Genomic DNA, 24,419 nt, shown 5'->3' on the forward strand with positions numbered 1-24,419 from the left:
CCCGCAGCTGAATCATCCATCCATCCATTCATTTTACACAGGTACAAATTCGTTGTAAATTGATTATTAAATTGTTTAACCAGGGTTTATACGCAAATTCCCTGACATAGTTCAAGATAAATCGTTTAATCTTACTACTCAAACTGTCCGTTTTAAATGATTGTTAAACAGTTAGCAATGCTATACAAAAGCAGTAGTCCTTCCGGTGCACTTAGTGTCCGAATTCACTCACCCGTTTTCATTCACTCCTTCAAGTGAACTGTACGAGTGGACTAATGTAGGGAATAGTGAATAGGGGGCGATTTCGGATACAGCCAAACTCTCTCCTGCCACTGGAGATGAATGATGTAGAGAAAGGGTTTCTCAGCACCATCTCTCTGCTTTGTGAAGGTACTGCAGCTGTTATTAACCAAATAGAATCAGTTAAAGGTTGTATCAGCGATTTCTAGCCTGAAACATAAAGTGTCAAATTCAGCTGACCTTTCATCACGATCCGCTCGCTGCCTGCCCCATAAATTGTCTGTGAAAAAACCGCGTCTCTCTGGTCAGCCTAGGGTCCGAGATATGCCAAAAAAACAATCGGCACTACCAACCTTTCCACACATAAACAAACAGTGTTCCAACCAATCAGCGTCAGGGGTTTGGTGTTGTGGACTTTCCTACTGGTGCAGGGATGTGAGGGAGGCGGAGCGAAAGTCCACAACACCAACCCCCTGACGCTGATTGGTTGGAACACTGTTTGTTTTGTAGCAATTAAAAAGGCACATATAATTTATATTTAGGAGTTCGAGCATGGAGTGTTGAAACCCTATTGTATCTGTTAGAATTTTTTTATTATTATTATATTTTCTCCGTTAAAACTGATTGTGCAGACCAAACCATAAGGCCTAGTGAGCTGAAACTTGGCCAGAAGGTAGAGCTAAGCGAGGGGACATTCTGACAAAGTCTCACCCCAATCGGCCTAAAGGTGGCCGTAGCTCGTACATCGCTTGTCCTAGACTCAAAAATGCCTAACCCTGCACCCGCTGTTTCATAAGACTTCATTTCCAGCTCCTCTCCTGCTCACATGCTTGTACAATATTTTCATGCAATTCATAAAATTTATTAACATCTAGATTAGCTGTAGATTAGAGTTGGAGCTAAACCACAGGATGGGAGTTATCCAGGAGTAACGTATGTTAACACTTGCATTACCAAGGCAACGCCACAGACTAAAATGGAAGTTTGCCTGGGGATCTGCCCGGATAGGCACGACGACGGAAAAGCGGCTACATTTCCTTCCTTACCAAAGAATCATCAGCTTTTCTCACTCATAAGTAAGTAAGCAACCTCTTCATTCATGTGCATTTTGACAGAACGCAAGCATCGCAATGCCAAGACCTCTTCTCACTTTAATATTGGGTAAATTTAGTTTTCAGATCATTTGCACTTGCTATATTTTATTAAAAGACGGAGATTAACGATAAAAATATCATAATGATACTGTATGTCACCATGTTAATAGCACAGTAATATTTTATCCTTAAGACAGTTATCATTGTGCCGTCATTTCTTAGATTATCAGGAATTAACTTTAAAATGATAGCCGTTGATTTATCTGTGTATGTTTTAGTTGACATGACTGACTTTAAAAAGGCATTCACCAACTAGTTGACTACTCTAAACAACTTTTAACTGCTTGTTGAAAATGACCTGTTTAGTAAACAGTAAAATAAAAAAAGTTATCTACACTGTATATAGTCTATATAACTTCTAACACACTAATGCATATGCAGTATATACAGTCGTTGTTTTACAGTTATTGTTTTTACTATATGAAATCAAAACTGACCTGAGCTGTATAATGACACTTGAACGGTTTGTTAGAGATGCTTTACAGCGGAATTTGAATTTGTTACTACTGTTTTTTTTTTTTGTTGTTTGTTTTTTGTTTTTACAAAAAATAGTTTTACAAGCTGTAAAGCAGATAATGTTAATGCATTTTGGCAGACTTGGTGTGACGATTGCATATACAAGTAAATGGTTTTACTGAGTGTGCCTCAAGTAGCCTTCAACTTTGAGTAAGCAAAAAACGAACACATGGCTCAGTGACTATAAAAAAATACTCATGCTCATCTAGACACCAAAGCTTTTACACTTTATGAAGGGATTATAAACAGTTTGAAGAAAGAAGTATAACACCAACCTATGGCTGACCAGAGAACCATGTAAAAGCTGTAGTAAAAAAAAAAAAAAAAAAAAAGCTAGCCTTTTACAGTAGACCCTTTTGCACTTAAGGAACCTTTTCCGTAGTTCCTAGAACTAATGTTCCTGCTCTTTGGTGTAGTATTATTATTGTTTTGTCTCGTGGACTGTTGTTACTAGTGTTATGTAAAAAAAAAAAAAAAAAGTCTGCTACTCTTTATGCCGTTTTGGTCATGAGCTATTTAATGATAAATTATAAACTATACCTCACCCTGTCATATTTGGCAATATATCTCAAAGCAATATCAGCCAATACTGTCTGATACTATCTTTATTTTTTTAAAGGTTTTTATTAGGTAAATCATATCTAATTGTAAGTCTACAATTTTTTTTTAAATATCCGTTTTTCATCTCAACAGCCAGTGCTCTGACTTCTGTAACTGGTAAGTAACAAGCTGTTAGTCACTTATTAAAACACAGATCTTATCTTGCTGCATCATGACAAAACCAAACTGCTTTGAATAATCTGCAAGTTTAGCCTGTTGTAAAATGGCAATTGGATTCTAATAAAGTTATGTATTTTTTGGAGATTATCGTATCAGACTGGTGAATGGAAAAAATTACTGCTCTGGAAGAGTTGAAATTCTTTATGATGGCCAATGGGGGACAGTGTGTGAAGACTACTGGGACATGAATGATGCTGCTGTGGTGTGCAGACAGATGGGATGTGGAAGAGCTGTGAGTGCACATGGCAGTGCTCATTTTGGCCAGGGAAGTGATCCAATCTGGTTGGATGATGTGGGATGTTCAGGAAGTGAATCCTTCATTTGGAACACATGACTGTAGTCATGGTGAAGATGCAGGTGTCGTCTGCTTAGGTAAAACGTCTTATGTAACCCTGGTTCCCTGAGGGAACGAGACACTGCGTCATCAACGCTTTGGGGAATGCCATTGGCGAACCACGCTCTGAATCAGTCTACAACCAATAGAACGACGGGAGTGACGTCACCGGCGCGGTGACGTAAGCGACCAGGAAGTATATAAGCACGTGCGTTTCAAACCGGCGTCAGCTCCAGTGAACGAAGCGATGCGCGGCAGGAATGCGAGGATTATGGTCCATGACGCAGTGTCTCGTTCCCTCAGGGAACCAGGGTTACATACGTAACCTGAGACGTTCCCTTCCGGGAACTCGACACTGCGTCATCAACGCTTTGGGGAACGATATACCAACTACCCATAATTCCAAATTCCTGCCCAGTGGTGTTTGTCTGGGAAAGGAAAGGAAGCGTTGGGTCTGGTGGATCAGGCCAGAACAACCTCTCTGTCTGGGGAACCAGCCCAGAATAAGAGGGCAGTGTCCGGAGATACTCATATCTGCTGGAGCACTGAAGGTTCTCCACCTGGGAATAATGCCAGGACGCGACAAATATTACACCTCTGTCCGGAGAAATGCCAAAGCAAGAGGGAGAAGGCATATACCTCGGCCCTATGGCTCACGAGGACTAAGGGGCTCCACCTGGGAAACTGCCAGGAGGCGAGCAGAATAATATCTCTGCCTGGGGGGGGGGGCAGCGCAAGAGGAAGAATAATGTGTACCTCGGCCCTCAGGCGCACGAGGAGAAGTAGTCCAAACCCTGTCTGGGGAACAGCCAGCACGAGAGGGACTAGACTGGCTCCGCCTGGAAAAGTTGCCAGGACGCAAGTGGAATTACATCTCTGCCTGGGAAGCTCCCAGCGAAGAGGGATATGATCCGCCTCGGCCCTCGGGCACACGAGGAGAGAGTCCACCTCTGTCTGGGGACCAGCCAGACGTAGAGGGACAGGTAGTGTCTGGGGAATTACCAGAACACTAGGTTGCTCCGCCTGGGAAGATTGCCAGGACGCGAGCGGTATTACATCTCTGCCTGGGATGCACCCGGCGAAGAGGGAATATAAACCTCGGCCTTCGAGCCCACAAGGTTTGCGTCATGCACCCTAGTCTGGTCACCAGCCAGAGAGGGAGACACCATCCTCGGCCCTCAGGCACACGTGGAGAAACTAGTCCTTTGTCGGGGCACACCCGGAACAAGAGGGACACAAGTAGCGCCTGGAAACCTTGGCCAGGGCGCTGGAATGGCTCCGCCTGGAAAACTGCCAGGACGCGAGTGGAATTACATCTCTGCCTCGGAGTCACCCAGTGCAAGAGGAAGCATCTACCTCGGCCCTCAGGCTCACGAGGGATAATGTAGTTGTCAGCTTAGGACAGAAGAGCCTGGAGTGGCTCGTAGGTCTAACTCGTAAAACCTAACAAAGGTCAAAGGTGTGTACCAACCCGCTGCACTGCAGATGTCCTGAATAGGGACACCTGCTTGCAGAGCCTTTCGAGGCTGCCATGCCTCGAGTTGAGTGAGCCTTGATGCCCATTGGTGATGGGAGGCCAGAGGACTCATATGCAGTAGATATGGCATCCATGATCCATCTACTGATAGTCGGCTTTGTTGCAGGGAGGCCCCTCTTAGGGGGACCATAACAAACAAATAATTGCTCTGACTTTCGCCACAGGGCAGCTCTGTGGACGTATACGGTTATACTTCCGATGGTCGCTCTCCACGAATGGAGGGGGGTAAAAGGCCTGTAGGATGACCGGCTGTGGTACTGCTGTCGGGACCTTCGGTACATACTCATCTCTAGGGTAGAGGAATGCTTTGGCCAAACCGGGCGCAAAGTCGATATAGGAAGGGGCCACTGAAAGGGCCTGAAGGTCTCCTACTCTCCTCAGAGAAGTAAGAGCCAACAGCAATGCCGTCTTAATTGTAAGGAAACGATCTGAAATCTCCTCTATAGGCTCAAATGGGGGCCGAGAGAGGGCTTCGAGCACCACAGCGAGGTCCCACGAGGGGATTCTAGGTGTCACCCAAGGGCTCAACCTGAGTGCACCGCGAAGGAAACGTGTGACCAGGGGGTTCTTACCCACTGACAGGCCACCAAGCGGGGCGTGGTAGGCCGATAAAGCCGCCACGTACACCCTCAGGGTGGAGTGGGCTAACCCTGTGGAGAAGCGAGACTGCAAGAACTCCAGCACTGTACCAACCGGGCAGTGAACTGGGTCAGCATGTCTCTCTCTACACCATAAGGTGAAAACATTCCATTTAAGGCCATAAAGTTTCCTTGAAGAGGGAGCTCTAGAATGAAGGATGGTCTAAACAACCTCGGTTGAGAGACCATCATCTATGAGATGTGCCCCCTCAGGGGCCACACCCATAATTTCCACTTCTCTGGGTGGGGGTGGCTGATTGCGCCCCCGGCCTGAGAAAGGAGATCCCTCCTGATCGGAATCTCCCACGGAGAGCCGTCGAGGAGGGAAATGATGTCCGAGAACCATACTCGGGCCGGCCAGTATGGGGCTACTAGTAGTAGGCTGACTCCGTACCGGCGAACTCTTTCTAGAACTCCTGGGAGCAGAGCGATCGGGGGAAAAGCGTACAGACGAAGCCTCGGCCAAGTCTGTACCATGGCGTCCAGTCCAAGAGGAGCTGGAGAAACTAGAGAGTACCAGAGGGGACATTGCGATGTCTCTCGAGTCGCAAAGAGGTCCACCTGAGCCTGGCCAAAAACTCTCCATATCTGCTTCACTACCTCCGGGTGAAGCATCCATTCCCCGGGCCTCAGCCCCTGCCTCGACAGGATGTCTGCCCCCACATTGAGATATCCAGGGATATGAACTGCACTCAGCGAGAGAAGTTTCCCTTGGGACCACAGGAGGATATTGTACACCAGCTTGTACAAGGGGCGTGAACGCAGACCCCCCTGGTGGTTGATATAGTATACCACTGCTGTGTTGTCGGTGCGGACCAACACATGGTGGTTTCTCAGGTCTGGGAGGAAGTGCCTCAAGGCCTTGAAAACCGCCAACATCTCCAGGCAATTTATGTGCCACGAGAGGTGATGACCGGTCCACAGGCCGGAGGCCGAGCGGCCACTCATGACCGCTCCCCACCCGGTGAGGGAGGCATCTGTCGCTAGCGAGACGCACTGACACGGAGCTCCCAGAACCGGGCCCTGAGATAAAAACCAAGGTTTCTTCCACATGTTCAAGGCACATAGGCATCGCCGCGTGACCTTGATCTTGCTGAACGGATTTCCCCTCGGGGAGAATCCCTTGGTCTTGAGCCACCACTGCAGCGGCCTCATGTACAGCAGGCCAAAAGGTATTACGTTGGCTGCCGCTGCCATGAGACCTAACAGTACTTGAAACTGTTTTACAGTGAGTGACAGGCCTAGCTTGACCGCATTTACTGCAGTAAGGATCGACTCGATCCGAGCAGGTGACATTCTTGCCTGCATCATGGTCGAATCCCAAATTACACCTAGATAAGTGGTTCTCTGTAGTGGAGATAGTACACTCTTCTTGGTGTTGAGTCTCAACCCCAGCTCTTTCATGTGAGCGAGAACAACACCTCGATGTTGAACCGCTAACTGTTCTGAGCTGGCTAGTATCAGCCAGTCGTCTATATAATTGAGTATGCAGATGCCCTGGAGTCGCAGAGGAGCCAGAGCAGCATCCACACACTTTGTGAAAGTTCGGAGAGAGAGTGCTAGGCCGAAAGAAAGAACTCTGTATTGGTAAGCTTCGCCCCTGAAAGCGAACCTGAGAAACGTCCTGTGCTGAGGAAGGATGGAAACATGGAAGTACGCATCTTTCAGATCTATCGTGACAAACCAGTCCTCGGACCTGATTTGAGACACGACATGCTTGAACGTTAACTGCCATAGACCGCCCAATAGCCCAGGCGGTCTCCTTAGTGGCGCGGAGAGCCAGATCTGCTGTACGCCTCAGCTCAGAAACATTAACCTCCCTGCCGTCGTCTAAATCTTTTTGCAGGTCAGCCTGGTATGCCTGCAAAACGGACATTGTATGCAGACATGAACCAGCCTGACCCACTGCCACGTACCCCTTACCCAACAAGCTTGATTTTACTTTAAGTGGCTTGGTGGGCAAGGATGGAGCCTTCAAAGATGATGCCGTGGCGGGCGACAGATAGCTCGCAAGCGTCTGTTCGATCCTCGGCATCATCTTGTAGCCGTGTTCCTCCACCCCTCCCACGTTACCGTAGTAACCGGAGGAGGGGGTGAAAACACGAGCTGAAAATGGTTTCTCCCATGATCTCGACAGCTCACTGTGGAGATCAGGGAAAAGGTGGTTTGTGTGTCCGCAGAAAGCGCTCATCTAACTTGCTTTTCTGCGGCTCATGAGTTTGCTCGGCGGGCCAGTTCATGTTAAGCCTGGCTACAGCACGAGTCACCACCTCCAGGAGCTCCTCAAACTGTGGGGATTTAGCAAGCGGTTGGGGGGTGTCAACACTATCTACATCAACCTCCTCGGAGGAAGATAAGAGAAGTGCTGAGCCCTCCTCCCGGGGGGAAGAAACCGCAGTGCGGGCTTCCGCATCTAGGAGAAGGTCAACCGATCCGCTAGGTGAGGAAGGAGATAGGGGATCACCCGTCTCCATTCCCTCTAGCAGATCGAGCTGCGAACCCCACGAGTGCAGCTGCCGCTCCGCCTCGGCAGAAGCAGGGCCAGACCCGCGAGGAACGCTGGTGAAGGCTCCCTCCTCGAATAGAGCCCTCCGGGAATGGAGCAGCCGCAGTGGAAGTTGTTCACACTGCGGACAGCCAGCCCCCTCGAGGGCTGACTGAGCGTGCTCCGCTCCCAAGCAGAAAACACACAGACTGTGTGTATCCCCACCAAAGATGAATCGCTGGAAGGGAGGAACACACCGTCTGACTGCTGAACCGCTTTGCTAAAACTTTTTCTATCAGATTTTTTTCCCCTTTTGGCAGACATTGCTCAAACAAAAGCTGTGCAAAATGGCACAAAAAACAGCAATGAAAACCAGACAGACCCACATAGAGCGCTTCGCTGAATGACAAAAGCTGACGCCGGTTTGAAACGCACGTGCTTATATACTTCCTGGTCGCTTACGTCACCGCGGCGGTGACGTCACTCCCGTCGTTCTATTGGTTGTAGACTGATTCAGAGCATGGTTCGCCAATGGCATTCCCCAAAGCGTTGATGACGCAGTGTCGAGTTCCCGGAAGGGAACTACATATGTTTTAAATTATGCTTTTGCTGTTCACCTTTAATACATTATTTTCTAAATATTTTTACTAGCTTACTGGTTCTCTAAAAAATTAGAGCTAAGTGTTTTGAAAATGTGCTATTTGCTTGTAATAAAAATAGCACTACAGCAACTAAAACAACTTAAACCTTAAGTGTTCGGTTTCAATTAATAATAATTATAAGAAAACATCTGAAAATAATAGGGGCCCAAAAATTTCAAACATATACAACTTACAGCATGTCAAAAAACAAGATTTTAATCACATTGTACTTTCTTCAATGTAATCTGTTAGATCTGAGATCACATGACATGAGATCACACCAGGTCAATTCACATGAGGGAAACTACAGTTGTGTTTATGAAGTCAGTATCTCCTCACGCTCCTTCTGTTCATCTGCCTCTGAACTGCTGCTCATCACTATCACAGGTACTGATGTTTAAGAGTCTAAATACAAGCTGAACTGCTGGTAATGAAAGTTTAACTCAAACACATGTGTCTCTCTCAGCCTCACAGCTTCCTGCCATTGGTGCTGCAGTGTCAGCTGTGCCGTTTTTATTGTCTGCGGTAGCGCTTCCACACATGGGTATTTTCTGGACAGACTAGGCCCGCCTGGCAGACCTGGATTTCGCCGACGACATAGCACTGATAGCGAACGCAGAAGCAGTCATGCAGGAGATGACTAACAGTCTCGATGAAGCAGCAAGAAAATCGGTCTGAGAATTAACGAGGGCAAGACAAAGGTGATGCAAACCAGTAAGCAAGCAACAGTTTCAATCGCGATTTGACAGAAAACCGTTGAAGAGGTCAAAGAATTTACATACCTTGGCAGCATCATTTCAGGTGACGGGGACACTGAACGAGACGTTCTCTGCAGGATTGGCAAGGCATCCGGTGTCTTTCAACGGATGTCCAAAGTCTGGTCATCATCCTCAATTAGCACTGCTGTAAAGATCAGACTGTACACCTCTATCGTTGTTCTCACCGCCATTTACGCCAGCGAGACTTGGAAGGCTACCAGGAGCATCACCCAGAAGATCAATACCTTCCATCAAAAATGTCTGCGGAGAATATTGAGAATCTCAAACCACGATCACGTCACTAACGACGAAGTCCTAAGGCGCAGTTGTTGTCAGAGGCTGGAGGAGGTCGTTACGGAGAGACGTCTGAAGCTCGCGGGGCATGCTCTTCGCCTCACTGTACATCGCTTCCCCAAGATTGCGATGCAGTGGACGCCAGCTGGTGGCAAGAGAAAGAGAGGAAGACCGCAGAAGACATGGAGGTCGACCTTCGTCGAAGACCTCCAAGTTTTAAATCTGACACAGCAAGACACCGAGAACGCCGCCGCTGACAGAGACCGATGGAGATCGCTTGTTGCCCAATGCGCCCAGATGCGCGGGAGGAACTAAGACTAAGACTAAGATACTTAATAAAGCTTCAAACTGATGAAATGCATTATGGCAGCTTTGGCAGGTGTCAGACTTTTAGGCGAAGATATTGATCCAACAATAACGCAGCAACATTTTAGCATCTTAGCACCTGTCTATTAGTTCAGCACTTAATCAGTGATTCAGACTGTCTACACTGCTCAATGAATTGAACGTATCAGTCTTGCAACTGATATTATCAAAAGTATGGTGTTAGGGAATTCCCTTTGTTGTCTTGCTGAAAGGGTTTTCCTAGGTGGTTGATTCACTGGAGATCTAGTGACGTCTTGGGGAAACCAGTCGTTGGGTGCTGGCTGAAGGCTGGTTGCAAAAGTTGTGTGTGCTGGTTGAAGTTTTTTGGTGGGCACAGACAATGTCTGGGACATGGCTTTGTGGTGAAACAATTTAAAAAATGAAACTCTCAACGGAAAGTAAAAAAAAAGAGTGTGAAAAGTAAAGTGTGATGAGATGAGATGGCTTATCTCTTCTTGTTGGTAGAGGAGCAGCAGGCATGCAGGCAAACAAAAAAAAGCTAAAAAGAGGTGACAAAATTTATTGAAGGAGCCATATAACATCAACTCTGCAATGGATATTAACAAATAGTGAAAACACAATTTATTAGCATGGTAACAAGGTCACAGTTTAAGGCATTAACTTGTAAGCACAAAACACAAGAAACTTATCTTTTCAGTATAAATAAGACTTTACTGGACAAATCTAAGACATATAAAGTCTAGCACATAGATACACACATTTACACATTCACACAAGTTGCAGGATGAGAGAAAGTGAGTGATAAATGAGTTTAGCAGAGTGAAAAGTCAGTGTGGAAACAGATGATTCACACCAGGACTATGTCAATGTCAATAGTACAGAACACTTTAAAGGTCCCATATTGTACACCTTTTTGGAGGTTTATTTTAGCTGTTGATGTCCTTAAGAATATATATTTGCAGTATAAGTGCCAAAAACCATCTCAATATATTTTTACAGCTCCTCTTTTAGGAGCTCTTTCAAGAACAGGTCGATTTTGGCCCATCTAATTAATATTCATGAGCCTCTCTTCTGATTGGCCTGTTGTTTTCTGAGTGATGCACAGCCAGGCCAACCACAGGTCACTAGTGTCATGTATGCTGTAGCCTGCTGTGGCTTGTGATACTCAACGGGATGTTTCAGAATGGTAATGTAGGGTTATTACATTTTAAATTTAGCTCAAAGGGAATCGAATATGATTCAATAGGGAATTTGAACATAGTCGCTGTTTTACGGCTATTCAGAGTCTGCGTGTGATTCATAGAACGAGCCGAGTAACTCTGCAATGGATATTACTATCCAGAATAGGGTGTTAACACTATATATCAGCACAGTAGCAAGATCGACAGTTTAAGACATTAACTTGTACGCATGAAACCCAAGATACTTATCTTTTCTAATAAAAATAAGATTTTATTGGATAAACCTAAAACATACAAACTAGTCTAACACATAAGCACACGCATTCACACAGGTTGCAGAAAGAGAAAGTGAGGAAAGAATGAGTTTAAAGGAATGAAAATATGAAGTCCCAAGTTAGCAATATGTGCAATTTCTTAGACCTGAATAACTATCAATCACTTGCTTTAACTCTCGTATTGAGTCTCTCAATGAGGTTATTAAACTTTATATCAAATGCACCAGTTCAGCTAATCTGGAGGTTGTACTTGCGTTGCCTTTGTGTTAAGGGAATTCCTTTCGTTGCATCGTTCCAGAAAGGGGTTATCCCGAGGTTGCTGATTGGTTGGTGGTCGTTCCATGTGATGTCTTCTTGGGCGTTGGCTGGAGATGCGGAGTTGTGCGCTGGTTAGAGTTCAGGTCAGCACAGGCGTTTGGGTCATGGATTGTGGCAAAACTTAACTAGAACACGAAACTCTCAACGGAAAGAAATAAAAGAATTAAAGTAAAAGACATAAGTGTAACGATCTCCTCATGTTTCCTTTAGAGGAGCATCTGGCATGCAGGCCAGGGAGCGTTCACAAAGAACGCTAACAGAGGCGTCGAAACGCAGCGGCACGAAGCGCAAAGAGTAAGAGAGTAAGAGCGTGATTTGATGGTGTCCTGAGTATTTAAACTCAGCTTTTGGACACATCCCAAATGGTGTCTTGACCAATTGAAACATTGTCATAACTTGGAGTACTGTTAGTTTTTCCTCCCAAAACATAAATCACAATGTTATCTTATCAGGCCCGTGGTCCTGAATTTCCCGCTCTTTGCAGAGTTAAGTTTGGACATGATTTCTATAGCAAGACTATAATACATTTTACAAAGAATTGAATTACAGAAACATTTCAAGAATGCAATTTCGAGTTCAAGCATACCAAACACCAATATAAACCATTAAACTATTCAATAGTTATCAAAAAGGACATACACAATAAATGAATAAAACATAATAGGCAAATGTGTGGGTTACATAAATGATAGTTGTGCATAGAAATGATTAGTTGCTCATAAGTTCTCTTAGCACAATTTAGGTGTCCATTTGTGTAGCGAAGAGCTACCTGATACTGTTAGGGCTAGCTTGAATCGCAGTGAACCAGGGGTGTCGGTTAAAACACCACAGAGAGATGTATCAGTTTGAACAGGTTTATTCCCACATATGCAGTTTTGATCAACTCAGAGGGAGGAGACAGCTTTTACATGCACATCAGTCCGTGTATACTAACAGGATGTGGACCAATAAGCCTGAACTACAGTGGACATGAAATGGGTTAGGTGACAGAGCTGGCTAGAAAGGGAACTTAAGCACAGTCTCCAATTAGTCTTGTCTTCGTGAGAGGGTTGAGTGTTTATCAGTTTAAGTATGAAATGTATAATTGTGGTGGAGGGTGTGTGGTTTCTCTGAAAGAAACAAAGCAAGATTATAATTAAACCACCATTACAAGTATTATTATACAGCTATAGGCTGCTCCCCTCTAACAGTAACAATGTATAACTTTGAATATAGTGCATCTACACTCATTATTTATCCACATGACTTATAGCATTATAAACATTATAACTTAGAACATTGTAATACAACAGAGATGTTACAAAAACAGCACGTAAATGACAGCATTATCATGCAGCATTGAAAAGCTAACAACTGCGTCACTGATGAAGCAAGCATCAATCTGTTACTGATTATTTGTACTCACTCATATAGGACGCACACAACACAAGATACATTCAAATGGGTCTGATATTAACTAGATGCCCGTCTCCAACGCCCGTTATGCAGAAAACCCGATCGTGAGCAGTGACTGAGGCAGTCTGACGAACTGTGTATAATGAATAGCGTCTCTTCCTCTCATCTGCGCTATGCGCGCTTTCATAATAAGAGTCCTTATTTGGCTTGCGTGACTGCGCTCTGACATTCTCTCTATCGCCTTTTGCACAGCCGCCCCCAAATTGTGTGCAATTTGTTCCTGGAAAAGGCTTATTCATCACCTGGAGCCGTTGACGGACATTCCTTGTTCTCTTCAGCATCTGGTATGACTGGAAGAGTAATAAGACGAGCAACGGGCCGAGTGTAGACTTTGTCCTTAACTTGTACATCTACGGATCGTACATGTCCATCCACACTGGGATGTACTTTAACCACTTTGCCTACTGGCCAGAGTGCTCGTGGAAACTGGGGGTCCATCAGCAGGACTACTGAACCTACTGTCAAATCCGTGGGGGTGCCATGCCACTTTTGTCTGCACTGAAGGGTGGGCAGATAGCACCTGATGAATCTCGCCCAGAAGTGATCTGCTAGGACTTGGCAGTGGCGCCATCTTCGCCGACTCAGTCCCTCACTCCTAGGGTACACCACGGGTGGTAGCGCTCCATCCAGCCGCCCCATCAAGAGGACATTAGGAGTCACAGCATCTAAGTCAGCAACACTGGAGGAGGAGTAACCCAGCGATTTGGAATTCAGTATAGCCTCGACCTCTAGCAGAACTGTATGCAGTACTTCCTCAGTGACAGGTTCGACTCCAATTACAGTATGCAGTGCCGTCTTAACAGACTTGATCTCCCTCTCCCACGTACCCCCAAAGTGAGGAGCTGCCGGGGGATTAAAGCGGAAATCAATCTTCTGCTGGGCCAGGAGTTGTTTGAGGTCAGAGGACATGCTGTTGAACCATTCCCTGAGCTCTTTCTCGCCTCCTTTAAAGTTTGTGCCCTGGTCTGAATAGAGCTCTGCTGGACTCCCACGGCGGGCGATGAACCGTCTGAGGCTCATCAAGAAGGAGTCGGAATCCATAGTGTGCAGGAGGTCCAGGTGCACAGCCCGAGTGGTAAGACATTTATAGATAATGCCCCATCTTTTCTCTGAGCGTCGTCCTAGCTTCACTTGGAAGGGTCCGAAGCAATCGACGCCAGTGGAATAGAATGCTGGCTTGTATAGGCGCAGACGAGCCACGGGAAGATCTGCCATCTTTGGGACCGATGGCTTAGATTTCCATCGTCGACACTCCTGACATTGGTGTTGCACCCTCCTTATGGCCTCCCTTCCACGGAGGATCCAAAAAATCCGTCGCATCTCGGCAAATACACGTTCAGGGCCCGGATGACAGAGGCGAGCATCATAGTCCTGGATAAGGAGTTTTGTCGCGGGATGTGCGGGGTCCAGGACAATGGGATGCTTAAAGGCGGGGTCTAGCCATTCAGCACGTCTGAGCCTCCCTCCCACCCGTATAACTCCCTCACTAGAGTCAAGCTCCGGGGATAGGGTAAGGAGACGACTACTACGAAGTACAGCCTTTCCTGCTCTAAGATGACGCAAATCTTCTGGAAAGCATTCAAATTGGACTCTTTTGAAGATTGTCATCTCCGCCTGTCGATAGTCCTCCGCGGTCAAGGGTTCATCTTGGTCTGCCGCCCCATGCATCTCCCGCACTTCGGCTTCGACCATATTCTTCCAAGACAGGTACGGCTGCCCTTCGTGAGCCTCCTGTCTGTCTGCTCGGGATATCACTCCACACAAAGCTGTCTTCTTATACTCTGTGATATCCTGTTCTGGGGTTGCTCCAGGTGAGACTGGCCATTCAGTAGGTCCCTTGAGGAGGAAAGAGGGCCCTTGGCTCCAACGATTAGGTAGGGCTAATTCTGCCAAGGTCTTCCCCCGAGTAACATCATCGGCCGGGTTCTGCACGGAGTCAACATAGCGCCAGGTACACTCTGTCGTAAGCTCCTGGATCTCCGCAACACGGGTGCCCACGAAGACCTTGAAACGGCATGACTCAGACTGCAACCAGGTTAACACTGTCGTTGAGTCACTCCAAAGGATGGTCTTATCTGTCTTCACCGTTAGCTCTCTTTTGATCGTCGTTGCCAATTGGGCAGCAGTCAACGCACCGCAAAGCTCGAGGCGGGGAATGGAATGTTGCCGCCGGGGCGCTACCCTGGACCTAGCTGCAAGGAATGCTAGATGCACTTGTCCCTGGACGTCTTCAGTTCTGAGGTAGGAAACTGCGCCATAAATCCGTTCGGACGCGTCGCTGAAAACATGGATCTGCCTGGAAACAACCATCTGTTCAGTAAGGCCTGGAGCATAGGATCGGGGCAAGGAGAGGTGTGGCAGCAGGTGTAACTCGGATTCCCATTCCTTCCATGACTTCTGCAGATCTTGGGGAATACATGGGTCATCCCAATCACGAGGCTTGTCCCACATGCTCTGGACGATAAGCCTGGCACGTGTCGTGTAAGGTGAAATGAACCCCAGGGGGTCATATTGTCGGGCCAGTACCTTATAGACATTTCTCATTGTCAAAGCTCCATACTCCAGAGGTCTGCTCTTGTAGCTTAAGGTGTCCGATCCCCAGTGCCAGCTGAGACCAAGGGCTGGTTCCGACATGCCCGGTTCATCATGTGAAAGCCACTGCTCCATGCTATCAGATCTCGCCTCCCCAGGTAGATGCCGGAGTACATCTGGTATGTTACAGGCCCACTGTCTGAGCTCAAACCCTCCTGAAGCTAGTACCATCCTGAGCCGGTCCACCAATTCTTTAGCCTCATTCTCAGTATGCACACTCTGGAGGCAGTTATCCACGTAAAAACAGCGCTCCACAGAGTGCTGAACTCCTTCTCCTGGCCCACCATGCTCTCTTGCATGCCTCTGGAGGGCAAAGGTGGCACAGCACGGTGAGCACGCAGTGCCAAAGGGTAGGACCTGCCACTGGAAGACGTCAGGTGGGTTATCACGCTTCATGTCCCTCCATATGAACCTGAGGAGCGGCTGGTCCTCTGGCAAGAGCTGGACCTGGTGGAACATGCCTCTGATGTCTCCACTGACTGCCACCGCATGTTCCCTGAAACGCAATAAAACTCCCAGCAGAGAGGCCCCCAGTGTTGGTCCGGGAAGGAGGGAGTCATTAAGGCTTCGACCCTGGAATTGGAAAGAGCAATTGAAGACTAAACGATTCTTCCCGTTATGACTCACCAAATGGTGCGGTATGTACCACGACTCATCAGTGGTTGAGGCTTCGTTTGGGCCGATTCTTCTGACCGCTCCTGCTTCCACCAGCTTCCGAATTGCTCCGCAGTACTCTTCAGCTTGGAGAGGGTCTCGGGCTAAGCGTCTCTCTAGACTCCTGAGACTGGGTAGGACGGCTTCTTTGGGAGCTCTGAGGGGGGGGACGCCTTGCTTTCTAAGTAAGGGCGTGGCATATCTAAGGATGTCACCAACCTGTACTCGCCTCGTCCTGGCCTCCAGGAGCTCCAGCGCTTCCTTATCCTGCTTCGACCGCACAGCTAGTTTGTTACTCTGATATGGCAGGATGTCCGTCTTCCAGAGCTTTTCCACGTTTTGCATCAGCTCTGTCATCTGAGATGAGACACTTGTGAAGAGGCACTGACGGGTACCTAAGGCCCATTGGGTAAGATGCGCAGGTCCCTGAAGTGTCCATCCCAGTCTTGTGCGAATGGCTGCCGGTCCCCCCGGAGGTCCCAGTCTCACCGGTTCAACAGGGGTAAGTAAATGGGGGTAATCTGCACCTATCAACACGAGCGGCTTGGCGTGTTCAAATGGCTCAAGGGGGAGGTCTGCCAGGTGCTTGTACCTCCTCTTTAAGTTGGCGATGGGGTAGGAGTGGTCCGCAAGACTCAAACGTTCTGAGGTAAAGGCCTCTGCAATACGGAAGATTCTCTTGGGATTAGTCGGTGATGAGATTCTGAACGAGACAGCGGCTCCCTTCAGGGTTTGGACTTCCTGTCGAATTGTGCGGAGAGCGAGTTCTTCGGGCTTCTTATGCAGTCCCAGTTTCTCAACTGCTTCGGGGAGGAGCATTGTTCGCTCTGATCCATCATCCAAAATCGCATAAGTGTCTAGTGTCCTGTCTTTGTTTCGCAGAAGAACTCTAACAACCTTTAAGAGAACGCGCGAATGGGATGATGGTCTGTCCAGGTAAAGGACTTCTGTACTGGTGCTTACCAGACAGCTTTCAGCTTTCGGTTGCTCAGCCTTGGGGCGTACATTGGCATCATGCAGTACCCTTAGATGCTTCCCTTGGCACACATCACAGAGCTTCTTGAGGTCACATTGGGCTGCTTGATGGGCTCTCCCACATCTCCAGCACCTCTTGTTGACTTTGATCCACTCTATGACCTCCTCTCGGGTCAATTTCTGAATAGCAGGACACTTGTTGAGGAAATGCTCTGTACCCTCACAATACGGACAGTACGGTTTTACCCTTCCCTTCCGTCCTGGTGCGGAGGAACTTTGACCTTCTCGTCTGGTTGCTTGGTTGGATGTATAGCTCTCTGTCCCATGTAGAACCGTAGCTATGGGCTTGCTCCATCGTTTCTCAGCTCGGTAGCCGGACGGGCCTGGAGTTCGGATGTCTGAAGGATTGTCATAACCTTGGCACCATGACTCATATCGAAGCCATTCCGCCAGGTCGAGTAGCGTATGAGTGTGTCCAGGACGGTGGAACATCTGACGCCTGAAGTTCGCTCTCAGCTCGATTGGAAGTTTGGTGAGGAGACGGGCCACATGTGAGCCACATTTCAGCTCGACGTCTCCATCTGGGCCTAGCGTCTGTAGCATACCTACAAGTGACTGTACATGCAAGGAAAACCTCTCAAAGGCTGCTATATCTCCTCTCTTAATCTCAGGCGAATCCATCACAGCAGCAATCCGCTTCAAGGCTACATGGTGTGGCTGACCAAACTTCTCGTTTAAGGCCGCCATGGTGTCCGTGTATGGCCTAGGGGAGTTAATAAGAGAATCAGCAATGAGACAGGCCTCTTCAAGTTTTACATGATCTACCAGAATCTGATACTTGAAGAGCTCTGGAGCATCTGCAGGTAGCAGATTTGACAGTGCTAATTTTAGCCGAGAGAACTCCATTGGGTCGTTCCGGACAAACAGAGGAATTTTCGGAGTTGGCCCCCTATAGTCCCCTACTCCCTGAGCCGCAGATACTGGCGAGAAGTGCCCATCTCGGGCGGAATAGGGTCGGCTCATATCAGGCCTGGCTGAGTGCTGAGTTGAGGACCCCGCATCGGTGTGATACATTCTGGGCTGCGGTCGTGGTATTGGCGGACGGAGTATTGGTCTCGAGATTGGGGACCAGACATCAGACTGTTCAGGACCTCGTCTAGGCAGAGGGGGATTCAAGTTCCGAGGTGTTGAATGTGGACGAGTGTGGGACGTAATGCTGGACGTCATACTGTCCCTCATGAGTTGTAACTCGCTCATCATTTGGTCTATTGCAATGACCACTCGATGCCCATCGACAGCTGCTGACCTGGGAGGGTAGTCAGAAGCAGGCCATGGCGGAGGAGGCAGCTCATCATCTCCATCCTCTTCCTCTGGCACTCTTGAATCATCTGGTGATAGAATGGGAGGCATTGGCCAATGCTCTAAGACCTGATCATGCTGCATTGCTCTTTCCCCACTGGCTGAGGTTGATAGCTCACGCCATTCACTTCTAGTGTCATAAGGTGAGGCGGAACTGTACTGCACACTCTTACTGTGTAGCCAGCTTGGCTCAGCTCCCTCCTCAGTGTAGGTCGGTGGGGTACGTCGCCATCCTTGGCTGGTTTCGTCGTAGCTCTCCTCTAAGCTCGGTAAATAATCGTCATGTGTACTCCATGTTACATGAGGCTGTGATCCCTGATCTTCCTCTCTAGGCAGGGGTGGTGCCGGGCTGGCACATGATGGTCCACGTGTCCTCGGTCTCACTGCACTGACCTCATAATCCTTCAGATAGGATGGCTGTCTCAACTGACGTTTTGGTCGAGTGGAGGGGGCCCACGATGCTTCATCACTCTGTTGCATACTCCCAGCACAACTACGATCCGGCTCGAAGGACCACAAAATGTAGCGAAGAGCTACCTGATACTGTTAGGGCTAGCTTGAATCGCAGTGAACCAGGGGTGTCGGTTAAAACACCACAGAGAGATGTATCAGTTTGAACAGGTTTATTCCCACATATGCAGTTTTGATCAACTCAGAGGGAGGAGACAGCTTTTACATGCACATCAGTCCGTGTATACTAACAGGATGTGGACCAATAAGCCTGAACTACAGTGGACATGAAATGGGTTAGGTGACAGAGCTGGCTAGAAAGGGAACTTAAGCACAGTCTCCAATTAGTCTTGTCTTCGTGAGAGGGTTGAGTGTTTATCAGTTTAAGTATGAAATGTATAATTGTGGTGGAGGGTGTGTGGTTTCTCTGAAAGAAACAAAGCAAGATTATAATTAAACCACCATTACAAGTATTATTATACAGCTATAGGCTGCTCCCCTCTAACAGTAACAATGTATAACTTTGAATATAGTGCATCTACACTCATTATTTATCCACATGACTTATAGCATTATAAACATTATAACTTAGAACATTGTAATACAACAGAGATGTTACAAAAACAGCACGTAAATGACAGCATTATCATGCAGCATTGAAAAGCTAACAACTGCGTCACTGATGAAGCAAGCATCAATCTGTTACTGATTATTTGTACTCACTCATATAGGACGCACACAACACAAGATACATTCAAATGGGTCTGATATTAACTAGATGCCCGTCTCCAACGCCCGTTATGCAGAAAACCCGATCGTGAGCAGTGACTGAGGCAGTCTGACGAACTGTGTATAATGAATAGCGTCTCTTCCTCTCATCTGCGCTATGCGCGCTTTCATAATAAGAGTCCTTATTTGGCTTGCGTGACTGCGCTCTGACATTCTCTCTATCGCCTTTTGCACAATTTGTGTTAATGTTGCAAATTCCTAGCTGGTTAGGTTTGCTTCAGCTGGCTGGCATTAGGGTGTCAAATGACAAATTTTAAGACAGGGGTCTGGTCATGGAGGAATTTGTGGAATTTGAGTCTGTAGAAGCGTTTTAACTTCTAATCGAATCTCCTGAATTGTCTGATTTGCGCTGAGAAGCTATAGTAATTAATGTTTTTTGTAAGCTACGATTGCAGTAAGCTATGTAACTATTGCTTTAGTAAAGCCTCTTTCACACTGTGTGTTGTTTCTGGAAAATTGCCCGAAAGTTCCAGAAACGATCCCGGTTTGGGAAACTAGTAACGTTGCTGGGATTAGTCCCGGAACGAGCGCTGTGTGAACAAAAGCCAGAACCAATGCCATAAAGGCTGTGTTGTAGTGATGATGGACGTTATCGCGCGACTCTTCTCAACGTAAAAATATGTGAAAACTGACTATCGTTCGGCACTTTCAGTTTAGTGCAACGTAGGCGTCACATTACATGTCTTTACGGGTTGTGTATAAAGCACGCAGAGATTTCGAAAATTACTTAGTGAATGAACCAAATCAAACAATGGCTGTGTGAAAGAGGCTGAAGCTGACGTGCCACTGGTCTCTTATATTAATGTTGTTCGGAAGCCTGTGTAATGATGTAGTTTCCTGACATCCATCGAATGAACAGCGTTTTCTCGACTTTGTGTTGTAGTTCAGCAATGGAATGGACGTGATGTTGTCTGGGGGTTTGACCTTTAAAACTATTTAATTACTAAAATATGAGTAGTATACATACACACTAATAAGTTTTCACTGTCATTTTGCGCTATATGCCTTCTGTCACAACTGCTCACCTGTTTATAGCTAAAAGTGCCACAGAACCTAAATAATTAATTTCAAGTTTAAACAAACAGCTTAACATCTGCTTGTATGCTGCACAACAAGATGTTTTATCTGTGCTTGTATTAAATGACACTTCCTTAAATCTTTCTCACAGCTTAATCCGTTCTAACCAAGCTATTCTTAGAATCAACACAGCAAGTACAGCATTTCACAACTTCATTTCCAAGTACTATATATCTCATATCTCACAGTTAAACAGTTTCGATTTTGTTGCAGAAATAATTATGTTGGTTCTTTGTCATTTCCCTTTGTTACGAGATAAAAGAAGAACATTAGTTTTACCACATTTCCGTCATTGAAGAAACATGCATTTTACCATAATAATGGTGTAGTTGCAGTGTCTGAAAGGAGCAGATTAATGCCAATTAGAGCAGCACAGCTACCTTTCTGGTTTTCTGGAATGGTTTTTAGTTATGTTTCCACTCGAGATCTGTGCCAGCAGAATGCGTGATGTGACGTCGCCACTTAGGATTGGTCACTTTGCACACTGCTTCCGAAATTTTCATCCGTCATAAAAAAATTCTGATCAGGTTTGCTTTTTTGCATCCGTAGCAAGCATTTTGAGAGGTGTTTTGACAGTTCAGAGCCTCAAGAAGAAAGTGGACAACAAAATCTCAATGCTTGAAGATTCCATTTTTTATTGTTTTGCGATTTTTGTGTGTGTGTGTGTTTACAAAGTGAACATGCAAAGGTCAAACTCCCTTTACAAAAAAATGTAAAACAGCGATGTAGGGCGATTTTGAAGTTGGAGGAGAAAATGAGAAGGGATTTTTTCGACCTACCCTAACTGTCTTGAACTAGAGTACACAGAGTACCCATGCACATCGCAGAGCTAGACAAGATGAGCATTTGAGGTTAAAAAGTTGTGCTGCATCCACCTGAACGATGGGACGGCAGCTATAGTGCGCCAGAACGCCCATCACACAGCAGCTTACAGGTGGAGAGGAGACCGAGTGATGAAACTAATCAGTAAATATGGGGATGATTAGGAGGTACGATGGTCAGAGGCCAGGATGCTGAGGTCACACCTCTACTCTTTTCGAAAGACATCCTGGGATTTTTAATGACCACAGAGAGTCAGGACCTCTGTTTAACGTTTCATCCGAAGGACGGTGCTTTTTACTATACTGGGGTGCTAGGACCCACACAGACCACAGGGTGAGTACCCCCTGCTGGCCTCAGTAGCACCTCTTCCAGCAGCAACCTACTTTTCCCAGGAGGTCTCCCATCCAGGTACTGACCAGGCTCAACCCTGCTTAGCTTCAGTGGGTGACTAGTCTTGGGCTATGAGTATGGCTGCCGGCCATGTAGCTGTGTAATTTTATAATAAAATATTTAAATTGTTAGCAGATCTTTTATTTTAAAACTTTAAAAAAAGCTCAGAAACATGTAAGACATGTACCAAAAACATCATATTAATGTGTTTACTAAAGTGACACAATAAGTGACACAATTTTTAACACATATTCTGTGTTGAATTTAACTCAATAAGTGTTGCCCCTGAGCGCACTCAGAACATATGTTGAATTAACCCCGTTATGTGTTGTTTTTAACACATTTGTTTTAAGAGTCTGTACATTTCCGTTCTTACCAAAGCATCATCAGCTCTCTCACTTATAAGGAAGTAAACTCTTAATTAATGCTCATTTTGAAAGAACACAAGCATCGCAATGCCAAGACCTTCGCTTCTCACTTTGATATTGGGTAAATTCAGTTTTCAGTTCATTTGCATTTTCTATTTTTTATAAAAGACGGAGATTAAAGATTAAAATATCATAATGAATGTCAATATGTTAATATCAGAGTAATATTAAAACAGTTATCATTGTGCCATCATTGCTCAGATTTTCACTAAAGCTTTTACACTTTTTTTATGAAACTGACTTGAAACAACTTGCTAATACCAGGAATTAACTTTAACTTTAATGATAATCATCGATTTATCTGTATTTGCTTGGGTTGACATGACTTATTTTAAAAAAGACATTCAAGTTGACTGCGCTAAACAACTTTTAACTTTTATGATTTTTCCTTTTTATTTGCAAATATGATTTATTCTGAAGCAATGTTCAATCAGATGTGACATGAATTTGCATGTTTTTTTATACTTAATTCAAGGGCATTTTTTACCTTTATAGAGGGCATTTTTACCCTAACTTCATTAATACTTAATTTTTCTTACATTTGATCTATAAATTCTATTACAATAATATAAATATTGTTATACGTTATCAAATTAAATAATTTACACTGAAAAAAAATCCTGATCTACATTTGCGTCTATGTGTGGAGTGTGGAAGATGAACAATACTGCGCTCACTGCATGATCGAAGGAGGCGTCGGTGCAGTAACTTGCTATTAAAATATTCTTAAATTTTTGGTCAGATAAGAGTAATACATCTTTCCAACCTGTAAAGAAAAAATGAAAGCAAACAGGATGCGCTTTCTTACAGACATGAAAACATATCTTTTGAGAGTGAAATGTCTATTTTCAAATGAACTAATTCAAATAGAAAACAAATATTCTCAGATTATGTAATCCATATGAAACATGCAAACAGGTGCATCACTACCCAACTGCGGAGATGACTTCAGTGTCGCCAACTTTATTTCTTAAGCGCCGGTCACACTAGATTTTTCATTCCATTGACTTCCATTTATACATATGGGACTGCATCAGACTGGAAACGCAAGCTCGTGCAAAAAGTTTCGCATTTCCAAATTTCAAGCTTGGTGAACTCTGACCTGACTCTGATACCGTGTGACAAACAGCAGATCGATACATCACAGCATGACCTCGTAGCTGAATGAAAAGAACATAAATTTAAAACTGCAGTTCTGCGGGAAAGTGCAGTAGAGTGTATGTTTTTACAGTTTAGATGTGTTATTATTTGTCATGCATTAATTTAGCTTTTTAAAAAGACGCTGCAGAGCATGATGTCATATCACGACTGTTGCAGGATCCGAGGGAGTTTTGCATGCTCAAAGTCTAGTGTGACTGTGGTTTTAAGACGAAAAAAAATAAAGCAATAGTGTATCAGTACATCATTAAAATGTTAATGCAGCTTACCTTTTCTTCCTGACACATTCATACTCATTAGCTTCTGCCAGTGTGCTGTGGAAAGCTTTATGCATGTGTTTGAGCGCTTAAGCTATATATAGGCAATTAAAGGCTTGTTATAATGATTTAAATGGTTTATTAATAAATGCTTGAAATGAACGACTACTAGTCGACCAGAAAAATCTTTGGTCGAGGGCAGCCCTAGTTATTTTAGTCATGTGTCTTGTTCCCCATTGGTTGGTTTGTGTCACGTGACCTGTATTGTTTGGTATTTAACTGCTGTTTGGTAAGTTTTGTCCATGCTTATGCTCTTCTTTGCCAAGTCAAGTCATGGTTTTATGTTCATCTACTCATCTGCTTGGGTTCATCTATTACTCTCCTTTAGTAAACTGCTTGTTACAAAATACTTGACCCTAAATATGAACCCAGCAGTTTCTTTGTTGTGCCTTCATCAAGGCCATTATGAGGATTATGTTCAAGACTTTTGTGGACTCTGCTAACCAGTGGATTTTAATGACATGGCCCTATAAAG

At 45.6% G+C, this 24,419-nt stretch overlaps 1 pseudogene; it reads left to right on the forward strand.

Moving 5' to 3' along the window:
- The first annotated feature begins 338 nt into the window (after window positions 1-338).
- Window positions 339-24,419, forward strand: part of LOC141307461 (scavenger receptor cysteine-rich domain-containing protein DMBT1-like) — a 57,850-nt pseudogene continuing 33,769 nt past the window's right edge.

Source organism: Garra rufa, chromosome 1, assembly GCF_049309525.1.
Source record: "Garra rufa chromosome 1, GarRuf1.0, whole genome shotgun sequence".
In the NCBI taxonomy this organism is placed as follows: Eukaryota; Metazoa; Chordata; class Actinopteri; order Cypriniformes; family Cyprinidae; genus Garra; species Garra rufa.